Genomic DNA, 15,617 nt, shown 5'->3' with positions numbered 1-15,617 from the left:
CTCCAATCACCTTTCCCCATGCCTCAAACCACCTTGTTTCTTTATTTCACATTTCCCTAATTCGTATCCTTGGGGAGGTGAATTTGAGATTTGGGGATCCCACCTCTTCATGTTTGGCCACCTCATGAATTACACTCTTTTGCAAAATTCATTGCTTCAGTGATTGGCACACTGTGTGGTGGGCACAACGGGCCTGGTTAGGTAATATGTCTACTGGCCAAACCCAACCTGAAGCTGAAATAGATGCACAAGAATCTATAAAGTCAGCTTCCTAGGGCAGAGTGGAAGGCAGATGTGGAAGATATCCAGCACAGGGATTCCAGTTTCCACGGAATTCTGATTTTTTTTTTTTCTCCCCGTAAGAGTTCCCTGTCAGTTGGGCTTTGGCTGGGACAGATTCTCCAGGCTGCCATCAAGTACATCTTATCCTGTGGCTCATGGTTTACAGCACAGATCTCTTAGATCTTAATGTATGAGGGGAGTGTTTTTCTCCCTCCAGGAATCTTGAAAGTATATAATCCTGGCCTCTTATCACACAATACTCCTTGAAGCAACTTTTCTCATACTTGTACAGGGATGGAGGCATCGATTTCTGGCTTTCAAATCCATGTTGATTCCTATTGCCTAAAACTCCTTATTTTTTTCTCTCTTCCGTCCCTCTTCAACCACCATCCTGTAATATTTAGGTGGGAAACCCTAACCCCAATTCAATACTCTCCTCTCTTGTCCCTGGGGCTATATTCTTATAAATGTCTGTCCTTTCTGGTAGCTTGTGGCCTTGACCAGAGGGCTCAGTGCTTGTCTGGTAGCCAGCCCCACGAAGTCAGCTCGAGCTCCAGGAAATCCTGTCTCCGTAGCAAAAGCCAAAGGGGGAGGGAGTGGTGACCCAAATCAGCCAGAGGTATCTGCCCCAGTCTGCTTTGCCTCTTCCTGAAAACACTCTAGTTTCTTAATATATCATTTGTCCTTCTAGGCTGGATTAAATATCAGTTTCCAGTCTGGGATCACATAAGAAAGTTTGGGTTTTTTGACATTAGTCTCCTGAACTCACTAAAATGTGTGTGTGTGTGTGTGTGTGTGTGTGTGTCTTTTTATAACTGACTGCTATTTCACAATTCTTGTTGCTGCTCTCAGCACCCAGGCTTTCTTTGGAAGGCTGCCCTGTCTTTACTCTTAGTTCAAGAAGTTCCTGTATGACTGACCCCCATCCTCTCAACTCCAGAGCTGGGGAAATAACTCAAACAGTCTCATGAAACTCAGCCCTGGTACTTTCCCCAGAACTATTGGGAAGGTAAACTCTTCCTAGGAAGGCTGATGATGTTAAGACAGAACTTTTAGCCTGGCGAGATGACAACATGTACAAAATTCTAGGGGCTCAGGGAGGCTAAGGCAGGAGAATAAGAAGTTTGAGGCCAGGCCCTGTCTCAAAATAAAAATAGAAAGGACTGGGGATTTAGCTCAATGCTAGTACTTGTGCCTAGCATGCATGTGGCCTTCAATGCCCTGTAATGAAAAAGAAAAGAAAAAAAGAAGTGGGGATGGGGGAGGGAACTCTTGGGAGCTATCTTGCTACATCACTGGGAGAGTAACCTGAGAGAGAAAAACCAACCAACGCAGTCAGAGGCAAAGTCATGAAATGGAGACAGATTCTTGGTGACTTGTGTGCTTAGATCTAGCCATTCCTGAAGCCATCCCTACTCGTGGATTTCATTTTTATATGACCCAATTTCACCCTCCCCTTTTATGTTTCTGGGTTTTGTTTGTTTGATTTGCTTAATACATGAGAGATGGATTTCCATGATTTGCAGTCAAAAGAATCCTATTGTACAGCTTCTGCAAAATCCGTTCTCAGTCAGGCCAGAAGGCTGGACTTATAGCCAGAACCTGCACCCAGCTTTGAAGTAATATTGTAAGACCATTTCTGTTTTGTCTGGATCCGCCTGCCCCGGCACTTTGGCAGAGAAGAGAAGGGAGTGCATGCTTACTCCTGTATTTAGGGTAATGATTAAAACCCAGATTCAGCTGAGAATTGAAATTCCCATCAAAAATCCTGCACATGGCTGTGGGAGTGGCTCAACAGTAGAGTGCTTGCCTAGAATGTGTGGGGCCCTGTGTTCAATTCCAAGGCCCCCGCCACCCAAAAAAAGCCCATCTGTTTAACCAATTGTTTTTCTACTTAAACTGTCCAGTTTATTCTGTCACTTGCTTCCACAACCCTATCAAAGCAGTAAGTCACTGCCTCCCTTGTCCCAGCCCAGCCTCTGATTTCTCATGGCCTGTACTGACTAGGCCATCTGTCTATTCCTTTTTCTGAAACTTACCTCATCTCCTGCTTCCAGTGGTCAGTTTCTTCCTCAGATCTTAGGTTCAAATTCCTCAGAGGAATAAATGTCTGGCCCACCTAATTCCTGCTGCCCCAGTTTGGTGAGAGCTTTTTGGGTCAGGCCATCACTGAAGTGTCCAGCAAGCCCTTGGACCACTTGCCCTCAAGGCACTCAACAATAGCAAGAGGAGATGGGGCCTGAGGAACAGGCTGCAGGGAAATCCCTCTGGCAAAATGGCAGGTATGACAAACACTCGGGAGCTTGGTCACATCATACTTGGAATGTGAACTCTCGTTCCAAACCCCAAATCGGGAGAGAGCCCTGAATTGAGTGAGGCCTACCTAACTAGAGGAGAGAGAGACCAGATCAAGAGAACATCAACCGCAGGGACAGGTGAGGAGAGAGGCCTCAGAGGGCATAATCTCTCTCTTGACTCGCTGGCAGGCTCTTCTTGGACAGGCTCTTCTTGAATAGCAACTGTATTGTTCCAGTGACCGGGAAGGCAGCGCCAGAAGCAGATATGAGTTACCAGGGGGCAGGCTTCTGATTAGCTTTAGAAATATTGTTCTCTCACAATCAGAGATGTTCCAAGCAACTTTTTTTTTTTTCCTTTTCTTTCTTTTTTTTGGAACTGGGGGTTGAGGCCAGAGCTCCAGAGGTGCTTTACCACTGAGCTTCATCCCAGCCCTTTTTATTTTTTATTTTGAGACAGGGTCTCCCTAAATTGCTTATGGACCCACTAAGCTGTTGAGGCTGGCCTCGAGTTCAGGATCCTCCTACCTCATCCTCCTGAGTCTCTGGGATTACAGGTGTGTGTTACCACATCTACCTCCAGGCAGGCAACCTTTGAAGATAGTGAGTTCTCTACCTGGGAAGGCTGTATCTGAGAGAATTCCTACAAGGTTGAAGTGGTTGAAGTAGTCCTTTGAGGTCTCTTTCAGCCCTGAACTTTGATATTTGCAATAATTAGTTGAGTGAATAAGGATTAAACAACTACTTATTGCTTTGTTGGTTGAATGAGAGTTGATTTGTTAAAGAAGCTAAATGAATGAATGAAGGAAGGAAGGAAGGAATTTGATTGGTTATCCCAATGAGTACAGGATATTGGATTGAAGACTTTTGACTAGTCGAATTAAGGGTGATTGGTTAGTTGCAAGAATGAATTAGTAAATAAACTGGCTGTTTGAATGATGGTTTTGATGCCTAACAGGATTTTTTTTCCTTGGTTCTAGTTCTATTCTCTTTTTATCTTACTTGTTTTCTTTTCTCCAAGTATAATCAAGAAAAAAAATATTTTTCAGTGCTGAGGGTTTAATCCAGAACTATGCACTGAGCTATATCTCCAGACCTTCCTTCCATCCTTCCTTCCTTAAGAATTTTAGATGTTTTTCTATGTTGCCCAGGCTGGCCTTCCTCCTGGGCTCCTTCAATCCTGCCTCAGCCTCCCGGGTTGTTGGCACTACAGGCAAGAGCCACCACACCTAGCCTAGAAATGTTTTAATTTGTGTACTGGGTATGGAAAACATTGCAGGCTAAAGATTCTTTTATATAATCAAGATTTCATCTTAAGCAAATCCAGTTGCCAGGCACGTGCCCATAGTGACTGAACTAACTGGCTTCAGGACAGATGGGAGATTTGAATTTAGCATCTTGGCCTAGGGAGTGGAACTGAAGGTCACAGCTGGAACTGGGCCCATTTGGCCCAGAGCCCTGCACCTTTTCTGAGCTCTCTCCTGTGTAGGCAGAAAATGCTGTCTTCTCTGTGGGTAAGCAAAAGGTGCCCATTTGGTAAGAAAATATTTTCCCAGTTAGGCAGGGTAGTCCTTGCTTGTAATCCCAGCACCTTAGGAGATAGGCAGGAGGATCACAATTTCAAGACCAGCCTCAGCAATGAACCCTCAGCAACTTATCAAGACTGTCTTGAAATAAAAAATAAAAAGGGCTGGGGATGTACCTCAGTGGGAGAGTACCCCTGGGTTCAATCCCCAGTACCAAAAAAGAAAAAGAAAAGAAAACAATTTTTTTCCAAATATCTTTTCAGAATGCCTAGAATTCTACCAATATAATTACACCTTTGCACCACAGAGCTGAAGGACTGTTGAGGTGTGACATTTCAAAAATCTTTTGTTCAGACTCTTCTGCCTTTGGAGCAAGTAAGATTACTGGTATAATGCAATGGAGTCAGGGGAGGAATGCATATGAATCCCTTAGTGGCTAGATTAACCAGACTGTCATCAGCTTTGTTAAATAAAAATTACAGGAGGCCATTGTTTTGGATTAAGCTCCTGCAGCAGGCCAAAGCTCAGGGAGCAAGTTTTAAGACTTCTTGATTCCGTTTTCCTAGATTACAATCCTAATTAGCCCCAAATAAATGTAATTCTTTTTCCCCAGTGCTAGGATCAAATTCAAGGCCACAGCAAATGCTGGGCAAGTATTCTACCACTGAGCTACACCTCTAGCCCCAGTAAACTTCTCTTGACTAACTTGATAAAAACAAAAAGGAATAAAAATGAAATCACTCATACTAAAAGTCAAATCAAACCTCATGTGTTATCTGGCATTCTATGAAATCAGGATTACAGAAACAACAGTCAAGTTTCTCAAACTGGCCAGTTTCAAGCAGCATTATAATGAGGTTCCCTCCCTTTTATTTTATTTTTATTACTATTATCATGTTTTTATTTTTATTATTTGATACTGCAGATTGAACTCAGGGGCTGTCTACCATTGTGCTACATCCTCAGTCCCTTTTATTTTTATCTCAAGACAAGGTTTCCCTAAATTCCCTGGGCTAGCCATGAACTTGCAAGCCTCTTGCCTTAGCTTCCTGAGTGACTGGGATGACAGGTGTGTGCCACAGCACTCAGCTGTATTTTAATCCTTTCACAAAAGAAGTTATCTGAAATAACCAGATGTTAACAAGTCATTTATCTTCCTATCAGTTTTCCTGTAGCTACCTTTCAAAAAAAGTAACTTTTTGAAATGATTAGTCCACTTTTTTGTTTTTTTAAAAAAAAAATTTAGGGCTGGGGATGTGGCTCAAGTGGTAGCGCACTCGCCTGGTATGCATGGAGCACTGGGTTCGATCCTCAGCACCACATACAAATAAAATAAAGATGTTGTGTCTACCGAAAAAACTAAAAAAATCAATATTAAAAAAAAAATTTAATCTTTTTTTTTTTAAGAGAGAGAGAGAGAGATAATTTTTACTTATTTTTTTAGTTTTTGGCGGACACAACATCTTTGTATGTAGTGCTGAGGATCGAACCCGGGCCGCACGCATGCCAGGTGAGCTCGCTACCGCTTGGGCCACATCCCCAGCCCTTTAAAAAATATTTTTATTCTAATTTGTTATATATGATAGCAGAATACATTACAATTCATATTATACATATACATTACAATTTTTCATATCCCTGGTTATACACAAATTAGAGTCACACCATTCGTGTCTTCATTCTTGTACTTAGGGAGGGTAATGATGTTCCTCTCATTCCATCTCCTTTCCTACTCATATGCCCCTCCCTTCCCCTCCCTCTGCTTTGCTCTATCTAGAGTTTGTCTAATCCTCCCATGCTCACCCCCCTAATCTCATTATGAATCAGCATCCTTATATCAGAGAAAACATTCTCTCTAAGATATATAAAGCATTCAAAAACCTTAACATCGGGCTAGGGATGTGGTTCAAGCAGTAGCACACTACTATAGGGACACAGCCATATCAATGTTTATAGCAGCACAATTCACAATAGCTAAATTATGGAACCAACCTAGATGCCCTTCAGTAGATGAATGGAGAGGGAAACTTTGGTATATATACACAATGGAACATTACTCAGCATTAAAAGAGAACAAAAGAGAACAAAATCATGGCATTTGCAGGTAAATGGATGAAGTTGGAGAATATAATGCCAAGTGAAGCAAGCCAATCCCAAAAACCAAATGCCAAATGTTTTCTCGGATTAAGAATGCTGATTCATTTTTTTGGATTTTGTTCCTGCTTCCTTCAAGCCCTTATTCCTCTATAAAATCAACCTCTCAGGGCTGGGGGTGTAGCTCAGTGGCACAGTACTTGCCTAGTATGTGTGAAGTCCTGGATTCAATTCTCTGCACTTTTAGGTAAAGAAGAAAACAAACAAAAGAAGAGATAAGGTTGGGCTCGGGATGTGACTCAAGTGGTAGCGTGCTCGCCTGGCATGCGTGAGGCACTGGGTTTGATCCTCAGCACCACATAAAAATAAAATAAAGATATTATGTTCATCTAAAACTAAAAAATAAATATTAAAAAAAGAAGAGATAAGGCAAGAAAGCTAACCCTTCTTCTTGGTCACTGGATCATTTAACCTATTTATGTCCTAATTCCAGAATAGAAAATAAAACTAAGATCCTAAACTAAGCAAGATGTGGAAGTATTTGCCTATAGCCCCACCTATTAGGGAGGCTGAGGGAGGAGAAACAATCACAAGTTCAAAGCCCAGCAACTTAGTGAGGCCCTAAGCAATTTAGGGAGATCTGTCTCAAAATAAAAAATAAAAAGGGCTGAGGACTTAGCTCAGTGGTAAAGCGACCCTGGGTTCAATTCTCAGTACAAAAAGAAAGGGGGCTGGGGATGTGGCTCAAGCCGTAGCGCGCTCACCTGGCAGGTGTGTGGCCCGGGTTCAATCCTCAGCACCACATACAAACAAAGATGTTATATGTCTGCCGAAAACTAAAAATAAATTTAAAAAAAAAAGAAAGAAAGAAAGAAAGAAAGGGATAACACATTGTCTGGTTTGTCTCACCCTGCCCCATCTCCAGAAGCTACAGAAGCAAAGATCTTGAAAACTGTATGTAAAAGGTAAGGTCACTTCACTAGCTTAAGGTACAAACTATGGTCAATCTCCCTGCTCCCCCATTAAGATCTATCAGAAAGGATTCTAATTTGCCCTTTGGAGTTCTTCTCCTCTGAACCAGAGGAGTGCTCAAAACCCCAAGGACTAGCTCATTTCAATCAGGGTCACTGTTGAGCACCAGTCTTCCTCTACCTCACTGCATAGAGCCCCAGCAGCCAGAAACATAAGACCCCAAAGCCTAAACCCTCATTCACACTTCTGAGTTCAGGCAATTTTCAGTAGTAGAAAATTCCAGAGAGGCTTCTAGGTTCCTAGCCCCAGAGTTGAACTTGATCATTAGTCCACAGCCCCTTTCCCATACCAGTGAGTTCTTTATTGCTCACAAGGGGGGCTCAAAAGGGATGATACACTTATACATTGCTGGTGGGACTGCAAATTGGTCCAGCCAATATGGAAAGCAGTATGCAGATTCCTCGGAAAGCTGGGAATGGAACTACCATTTGACCCAGCTATTCCCCTTCTTGGACTATTCCCCAAAGACCTTAAAAGAGCGTACTATAGGGATACAGCTACATTGATGTTCATAGCAGCACAATTCAAAATAGTTAGACTGTGGAACCAACCTAGATGCCCTTCAATAGATGAATGGATAAAAAAAAAATGTGGCATTTATACACAATGGAGTGTGACTCAGCACTAAAAAATAACAAAATCATGGCATTTGCAGGGAAATGGATGGCATTAGAGCAGATTATGCTAAGTGAAGCTAGCCAATCCCTAAAAAACAAATGCCAAATGTCTTCTTTGATATAAGGAGGGCAACTAAGAACAGAACAGGGAGGAAGAGCATGAGAAGAAGATCACCATTAAACAGGGACGAGAGGTGGGAGGGAAAGGGAGAGAGAAGGGAAATTGCATGGAAATGGAAGGAGACCCTCATTGTTATATAAAATTACATATAAGAGGAAGTGAGGGGAAAGGGAAAAAAAGAGAGAGAGAAATGAGTTACTATAGATGGGGTAGAGAGAGGGGAGGGGAGGGGAGGGGAGGGGAGGGGGGATAGGAAGGGGATAGGAAGGGTAGCTGAATACAACAGACACTAGTATGACAGTATGTAAAAAAGTGGTTGTGTAACCAATGTGATTCTGCAATCTGTATATGGGGTAAAAATGGGAGTTCATAATCTACTTGGTTCAAGGCCAGCATTGGTAACTTAGCAAGGCCCTATCTAAAAAATTAAAAAATAAAAAGGGTTAGGGAAGTAGCTCAGTGGTAGAGCTTCCTGTATTCAATTCCCTTACCAAAAAACAAAAACAAAAACAAAACTGAGCTTAATAACTTTGAGGCCTTACAAGATAAGAAGCTAGACTGTTCATTTGTGCCCCTAGAAGCTTCAGTGTCCCTTGCAAATGTGTTACCTTCCTCCCTGGATCTATATCTCATAAGATCTTGGAGAGGTAGCCTTTGTCAGCTGCTAAAGGCCCTGTTGATTCTCTCAGGGCCTCTTTACACTTGATAATCTCCAATGACTGCTGAAGCTGAGAGGGCTTTTCCCAAGGTGACTTGCTAAATCCTCCCACAAGGACAAAGGATAAGCAGCTTTCTGCCCCTGTTACACTTGGCCTCTTCGAGGTTAGCACCTCAGAAAGAAAGTGACATCAATGTACACTGGTCAAGGAATTCTACACTGTGCCAAGAGTTCTTTAGAAAGGCCTCAGGGACCTCTGCATGAAACAGGGAAAGGGAGACCAAGAGAAAGTGACTTCACACATGAGTACCCTGGGACACACACCTCAGCCCCAAGAGACCCTCGCCTGCAGTGGCCTCTCCTACCTTCATGTAGCCTTGGGGTAACTTTTCGTTTGCTAAAAGGACTTTGCAACTAAAATGTGTTTTTTTGGGGGGTTTGTTTTGGTTTTGGTCCTGGAGATTGAATTCAGGGGCACTCTGCCACTGAACTACATCCACAGTCCTTTTCATTCTTTTTTTTTTTTCTTTTTAAATTGACAGATATCCAGAATAATATTTTAATTTATTATAGATAACTCAAAACAGTTATAAAGTCAGTATGGTCATTGATTAAAATTCTATCATATTAAAGAACAAAATAGATATAACATTATTTCTGTTTTAACATATTCCTCTAATTTTTCTTTTCACAAAAATTTCTGGCTGGGGCTGGGGATGTGGCTCAAGCGGTAGCGCGCTCGCCTGGCATGCATGCGGCCCGGGTTCGATCCTCAGCACCACATACCAACAAAGATGTTGTGTCCGCCGAGAACTAAAAAATAAATATTAAAAATTCTCTCTCTCTCTCTCCTCTCTCTCACTCTATCTTTAAGAAAAAAAAAATTTCTGGCATGATGATTATTATAACTTTTAAATAAATGTAATATACTCCATGTCTGTCATAAGAAATGAAAATAAATCAATGTGAAATACTTTTCTTTTCATTCTTTATTTTGAGACAAGTTCTCCCTAAATTGCTTAGGCTAGCCTCAAACTTGCAATCCTTCTGCCTCGGCCTGCTGAAGCACTGGGATTACAGGTATGTGCCTAAAAAGATCCAAGTAAACCACAAGGAGAAACTACTTTCACCTATTATTTATTAATTTATTTTTATGGTACTAGGAATTGAACTTTGCTTTACCACTGAGTGATGTCCCCAGCCCATTTCATGTTTTAAAATTTTGAGACAGGGTCTTGCTAAGTTGCTGAGGTTGACATGGAACTTTTGATCCTCCTGCCTCAGCCTTTCTAGTTACTGGGATTTTAGGTGTACACCTCTGCATCCGGTTTGGGATGACTATTATTTAAAGGAAAAAAAAAGGGAAAATAATAAGTTATTGTCAAGAATGTAGAAAAATTGGACAACTGGTGGGAATGTAAAATGGTATAGCCATTGAGGAACAGTTTGGGGGTTCCTCAAAAAGTTAAACATAGAGTTACCATATGATCTAATAATTTCACTTTGGTATATACCCAAAAGAACTGAAAGCAGGAACTCAAACAGATATTTGTATACCAATGTTCACAGTGGCATTATAGCCAAAAATAAATAACTTCAGTGTCCATCAACAGATCAATGGATAAACAACATATTGTATATCCAAAAAGTGAAATATTTTTTATTCTTTACAAAGAAATACATTTCTGTCATGTGCATGTATGAATATGACATAATAAATCCCACTATTATAATATGCCAGTAAATAAAAAATAAAAAATTTCATTTCAAAAATGGATTTCTTTTTTTTTTTTAAAGAGAGAGAGAAAGAGAGAGAGAGAGAGAGAGGGAAATTTAATATTTATCTTTTAGTTTTTGGTGGACACAACATCTTTGTTTGTATGTGGTGCTGAGGATCGAACCCGGGCCGCATGCATGCCAGGCGAGCACACTACCGCTTGAGCCACATCCCCAGCCCTGAAAAATGGATTTCTGATGCATGCTACAACATGGGTGAATCTTGAAAATGCCCCACTAAGTGAAATAAACCAGGCAGAAAATAACAAATATATGATTCCTGTTACATATGTTCAATACAAAATTCAGGAAGTCATTATCTTAGATTAAGTTACTATGCTAGTCCCCAAGAAACTGGCTAAAAATCAGAATGGAGCCATTCAGGCTAAAGTTCCAGTCACCAGGCTAAAACTGAGCTGTTTATCTGAGCTTCTGAGAAATCAGGATTAGAGAGATAACAGCCACATTTCCCAACCAGGCAAGATCATAAAGTTCTCTCTGCTCTAGTCCTTTCACATAAAAAGGTAACCTGATGTTAACCAGTTATTTTTCCACTATTCTGTCTGCCTGTCCCTGCATCACAGAAACAGGGACTTTGAAGTGACCAACCCACTTTTCATTGTTTCTGCCTCCTCAGTGCCCCCCCCCTTTTTTTTCCCTTTTTGGTATTGGGGATTGAACCCAGGGTGCTTAAAGATCTTTTTATATTTTTTAGTTTTGATACAGGGCCCATGCCAAATTGTTTAGGGCCTTATAAAGTTGCTAAGGCTGGCCTTGAACTGGTGATCCTCCTGCCTCAGCCTCTCTAGTTGCCAGGATTACAGGTGTGTGCCACTGTGCCAGGCTCTCAGTCCTTTTCTATCTATAAAACTAAACTTCTCTACTCAGCTCATTGGAACGCTTAATCTATTTTATGAAGTGTTGCCCAATTCTATAATAAAAAATAAATCCAATTAAAGTTGACAATGTGGTACCCAGAATAGGCAAATTCACAGAGATAGAAAGTAGAATAAGAGGACTCTACTCATGGACTGGGGGAAGGGGAATGGGAGTTATTATTTAATGATTATGGAGTCTTCATTTGAAAACCATGAAAAAGTTTGGAAATGGATAGTGGTAAAAGTTGCAAAACATTGTGAATACACTTAATGACACTGAATCATACATCTAAAAATGTTTAAAATGTTGAAATTTTATTTGTATTTTTTGGTAGCAGAGATTGAACCCAGGGACATTTAATCACAGAACCACATCCCCAGCCCTTTTTATTTTTTATTATGAGACAAGTTGCTTAGGGTCTTGCTAAATTACTGAGGCTGGCTTTGAACTTGTGATCCTCCTTCCTCAGCCGCCTGAGCTGCTGGGATTACAGGCGTGCACCACCACACCTGGCAAAACAGTAGATTTTTTATTATGCATATTTTTACCATATACACACAAAAAACATCCAGGTCACATTTCTTTTTTCTTTTTTTTTTAAAGAGAGAGTGATGGAGAGAGAGAGAGAGAGAGAGAGAGAGAGAGAGAGAGAGAGAGAGAGAGAGAATTTTTTAATATTTATTTTTTAGTTATTGGTGGACACAACATGGTTGTTTGTATGTGGTGCTGAGGATCGAACCCAGGCCACACGCACGCCAGAGGAGCATGCTACCGCTTGAGCCACATCCCCAGCCCCAAGGTCACATTTCTTTGCCTAGAAAAGATGCAGAGATTTGGTAGCTGGACCTCAGCTCAAAAGCCCTTTCTGCCAGCCCCCTTTACTTTGTGTGTGTGTGTGTGTGTGTGTGTGTGTGTGTGTGTGTGTGTGTGTGGACTTTACTAAATCACTGAGGCTGACTTCACACAAGATCCTCCTATGTCAGCTTCATCAGTGGATGGGATTACAAATGTGTACCACTGTGCACAGCATCCCAAAGGTATGATATCTGAAGGTGCCAAAGAAACTGTGGTTAGTTCCATCAGTTTCCAGTGGCAGGAAAGGCATTGCTTTCTCACTCTATGCTGCGAGATGAGCTGGTGCGAGAGAGACAGGAGAACCCTGCACACAGGAACTTCATACTGCTCCATCTACTCCATATTGCTTGGGGATGGACCTGGCCAGAGAGGCCTTTAGGGTTTATAGAATCTGTCTTCACGTGCAGATGAGAAAACATTGGAGGGAAGTAATCTGTCCAAAGTCACATACTCTCTTGACTCTGTCAGTGCTTTCTGTCTTGGGCTGGGCTACTGAGAATGGACCACTTTGGGCAGGCAGGGTTTCTCCAGGAAACCCTGACTCTTGGGCTCTGAAGAGTCAATGACCTATGACTCTTGGGCTCTGAAGCCTCTTCAACTGGACTAGGGCGGGGTCAGGTCACTGAAAGCTAGGATGGTCCCACACCCAAATGATGATGAAGATACCTCTAGCAAGGTGCTGCCTCACCTCCCCCAAGCATTTCCCTACCCACACTCCACCTCCCATCCTACCCTTCCTCCCATCTGACACTGTCAGTTGCTTCCATAGCCTATGTCCCCAGGAGATCCTTCAGGGCACAGAATAACAAGATAACTGATGGGCCAGGACATGTGGTTCCCAGATTATTTTATCTGGTCAGTAAACCGTTACATGTAGGCCAAGCCTGGCTCAGGCACTGGTGAACATTGATTTGGAGGGCAGGCATGCCAGGACCCAAGGTCAGGAGGGGCCCCCAGGACAAACATTTCCTCCTATCCCGGTTGCTCTTTCAGGCTGAAATCCCCTGACCGAGGGACAGTGAGAAATTTAACAGAATCCTACTTTCAACCCCAAAGTCAAATGGCCAGTTTCCCTTATAGCAATTCTGATGGAAAAGGTCTGAGGGCCAGAGTTAAAACCTCTAGAGCAATTGTCACAAAGCAGTGCCCACCGCAGTGCTCATTTTGTTAAATTAAAAACTCTTGTAGGCGTGGTGGTGCATGCCTGTAATCCCTGTGGCTTGAGGGGCTGAGATAGGAGGATTATGAATTCAAAGACAGCCTCAGCAACAGCAAGGTGCTAAGCAACTCAGTGAGACCCTGTCTCTAAATAAAATACAAAATAGGGCTGGGGGTGTGGCTCAGTACTTGAGTGCCCCTGAATTCAATCCCCAGTACCACGCTGCCCCCCCAAAACAACAACAACAACAAAAAACCTCTTAGCTCCAAGGGTGTTATCTCCACACTGTCTGGATTAGCACAGACAGCAGGGAGTCAGGAGGGAAAGACAGGAAACAGGACAGCAGATCCTTGTAAGAACCAAGGTCACTACAGGATGCCAGTTGGGTGAAGGCCCTCACTGTGCCTGGGGATGGGCATCTGGGAGAACTTCCTGACAGAGGGAGACTGCTAATTTGCGATTTAGGTCATCTATGTGAGTTGGGCAGGCCCAAGGATGGAAGGGGATGAGGGTCATTTAGTCAAAAGGGGTGACTCTGGCACTGTCTAGGGATCTCAGTGCCTTGAGGGTTGAGAGTGAGCTGGGATGGGAGAAGAGTTATGGAAGGGTGTGGTGCTGGTCCCTGGCAGGGTTGAAGAATGAGGGTGGAATATTCTGTCGGGGAACCTCAGAAGAGAATCCCACACAGGTAAGTTCAGGGCTCCTTGAGCTCCCGGGAAGTGAGAATATGAATCCTTCCACCCTGGGAAGAGCCCATGGGCCTTGCTGGGTGGCTCTTTGCTTGCAGCCTGGCTGGTTGTTAAGAGATCTCCCTGACCTGGTGACTTTCTTCCTGATGGCCTGCTTCCTTGACATATACTTGACACCCACTCTCCTAGGGCACCCCTTCTCTGCCTGTAGTCTCCACCACACTGCTCGGTGCAGCATAGGGACTCAGAAAGGGAGCAGGGTAAGAGTGCAGCTCCATCACAATTTAGAATCCTGGAAAACCAGAGCCAGAAGGGGCAATGGGATTATCTAACCCAAACTTAACCAATTTACCAATGAAGAACATAGAGAGGGAGACTAAGGCTATTCACTCAATTGGGAGCAGAGGTCAAATGGGAACTCTGGCCTTCCAACCTCCAACCAAGAGTGTTGTTTTTCTACACAGGACCTTGCAAGAAAGAAACCAGCGTTTTGGCTAGAGCTGTGGGAGTCACTTGGTAAGTTGACTTGAGATACTGCATTGAAGTTAAATGCAGTCACCTTAGGATAGTCTCTGGAACCAGTCTATTGATAGGCCTCTACATGGTCATTGACAATGTAGCCTTTTTTTTTTTAATATATAAATACTTAGTATTCTGGCTTGGCCAGAATAGTCTCATATTAATTTGTTTAGCTTATCATTGTGATGTAGGATGGATGAGGCTGGGCACCCATGGAATTTTCAGGAAACAGGTTTATTTAACTTAACAGAAGTACAAATATAAAAAATTCAGGTAGAGAATTTGTAGAAATCATGAGTAATGCTGTGAAGTCTCAGGAAACTGAGAAGTCCAGTTTGAGCCCCAAAGAGCTGGGACAAAGTCCTGAGGATTGGGTGGAAACAGGCCAGGTCGAAGCTGCAGACTCTGTTGTGATGGGGCATAATGTGGAACTGGACTCTTGTCCTCTGCCTACCCCATGCTCCAGCCCTCTCCCTCTGATGGGCAGGCATGGGAGTGTCCTTCCTGTGGTCTTAATCACATGGCAACCTATAGGTTCCAGATAGCTCAGAGTCCACCTGGGCTAGATGTGCCCCTTCTCGTCCTTGGGTCCTTATCTGTAATGTGATGGAGTGGACAATCTCTTGGAGAGATTGGTGGATGGGAGAGAAGGGGCAAGCACATCCATTCATTGGGGTCACCACTACAAACTGGGTAGTATTTCTGAGAAGAGCTGAAAAGAATCATCTTATCCTTTTCTCTACTTCTGAGACATTTTTTTGAAATAAGGCAAGAAGAAAAGGCATGAGTCTCAAAAGGACCGAAAATCACCCCTTAATTACAACATAGAATTTACTCCCCCAGCTGACAGCAAACATTTTGTCCACAGATAATCATCTGGTCCTGTGGCAGCCTTGGGAGAGGCCCCCTCTGAACTCTCAGGCCCATATTTCTTCTCCTTTATGGTGATCTCAGAATGCTATTATTTGTGTCCTGCCAATACTCCCAAAGGATCTGAGGGTTGACTCCTTTCTATCCTGTATCCCCGGGACTCAACAGTTGACCTGAACCAGAGAAAGCACCAAAGAGCCAATCAGTGGAGATCAAGTGCTTTGGATACAACTCATCCTCTCCCTG

At 42.8% G+C, this 15,617-nt stretch overlaps 1 protein-coding gene and 1 long non-coding RNA gene across 4 annotated transcripts in view; one reads left to right on the top strand and one right to left on the bottom strand.

Annotated features, from left to right (window-relative positions):
• The window catches only part of LOC120889649 (uncharacterized), a 79,535-nt gene that overhangs the window by 46,964 nt on the left and 16,954 nt on the right, over window positions 1-15,617 (bottom strand). The window lies entirely within an intron of this gene.
• Fchsd2 (FCH and double SH3 domains 2) overlaps window positions 13,823-15,617 on the top strand; it is a 274,587-nt gene continuing 272,792 nt past the window's right edge. The window contains exons 1-2 of the mRNA XM_078046647.1: window positions 13,823-13,981; window positions 14,447-14,498. The gene's annotated coding sequence lies outside the window, so the exon portion shown is untranslated. The remainder of the gene's footprint in view (window positions 13,982-14,446; window positions 14,499-15,617) is intronic.

The sequence above is a fragment of the Ictidomys tridecemlineatus genome, chromosome 4 (genome assembly GCF_052094955.1).
Source record: "Ictidomys tridecemlineatus isolate mIctTri1 chromosome 4, mIctTri1.hap1, whole genome shotgun sequence".
NCBI classification, from domain to species: domain Eukaryota; kingdom Metazoa; phylum Chordata; class Mammalia; order Rodentia; family Sciuridae; genus Ictidomys; species Ictidomys tridecemlineatus.
Note: the sequence above shows the minus strand (reverse complement) of the source record. Positions and strands in the feature narration are given on the sequence as shown.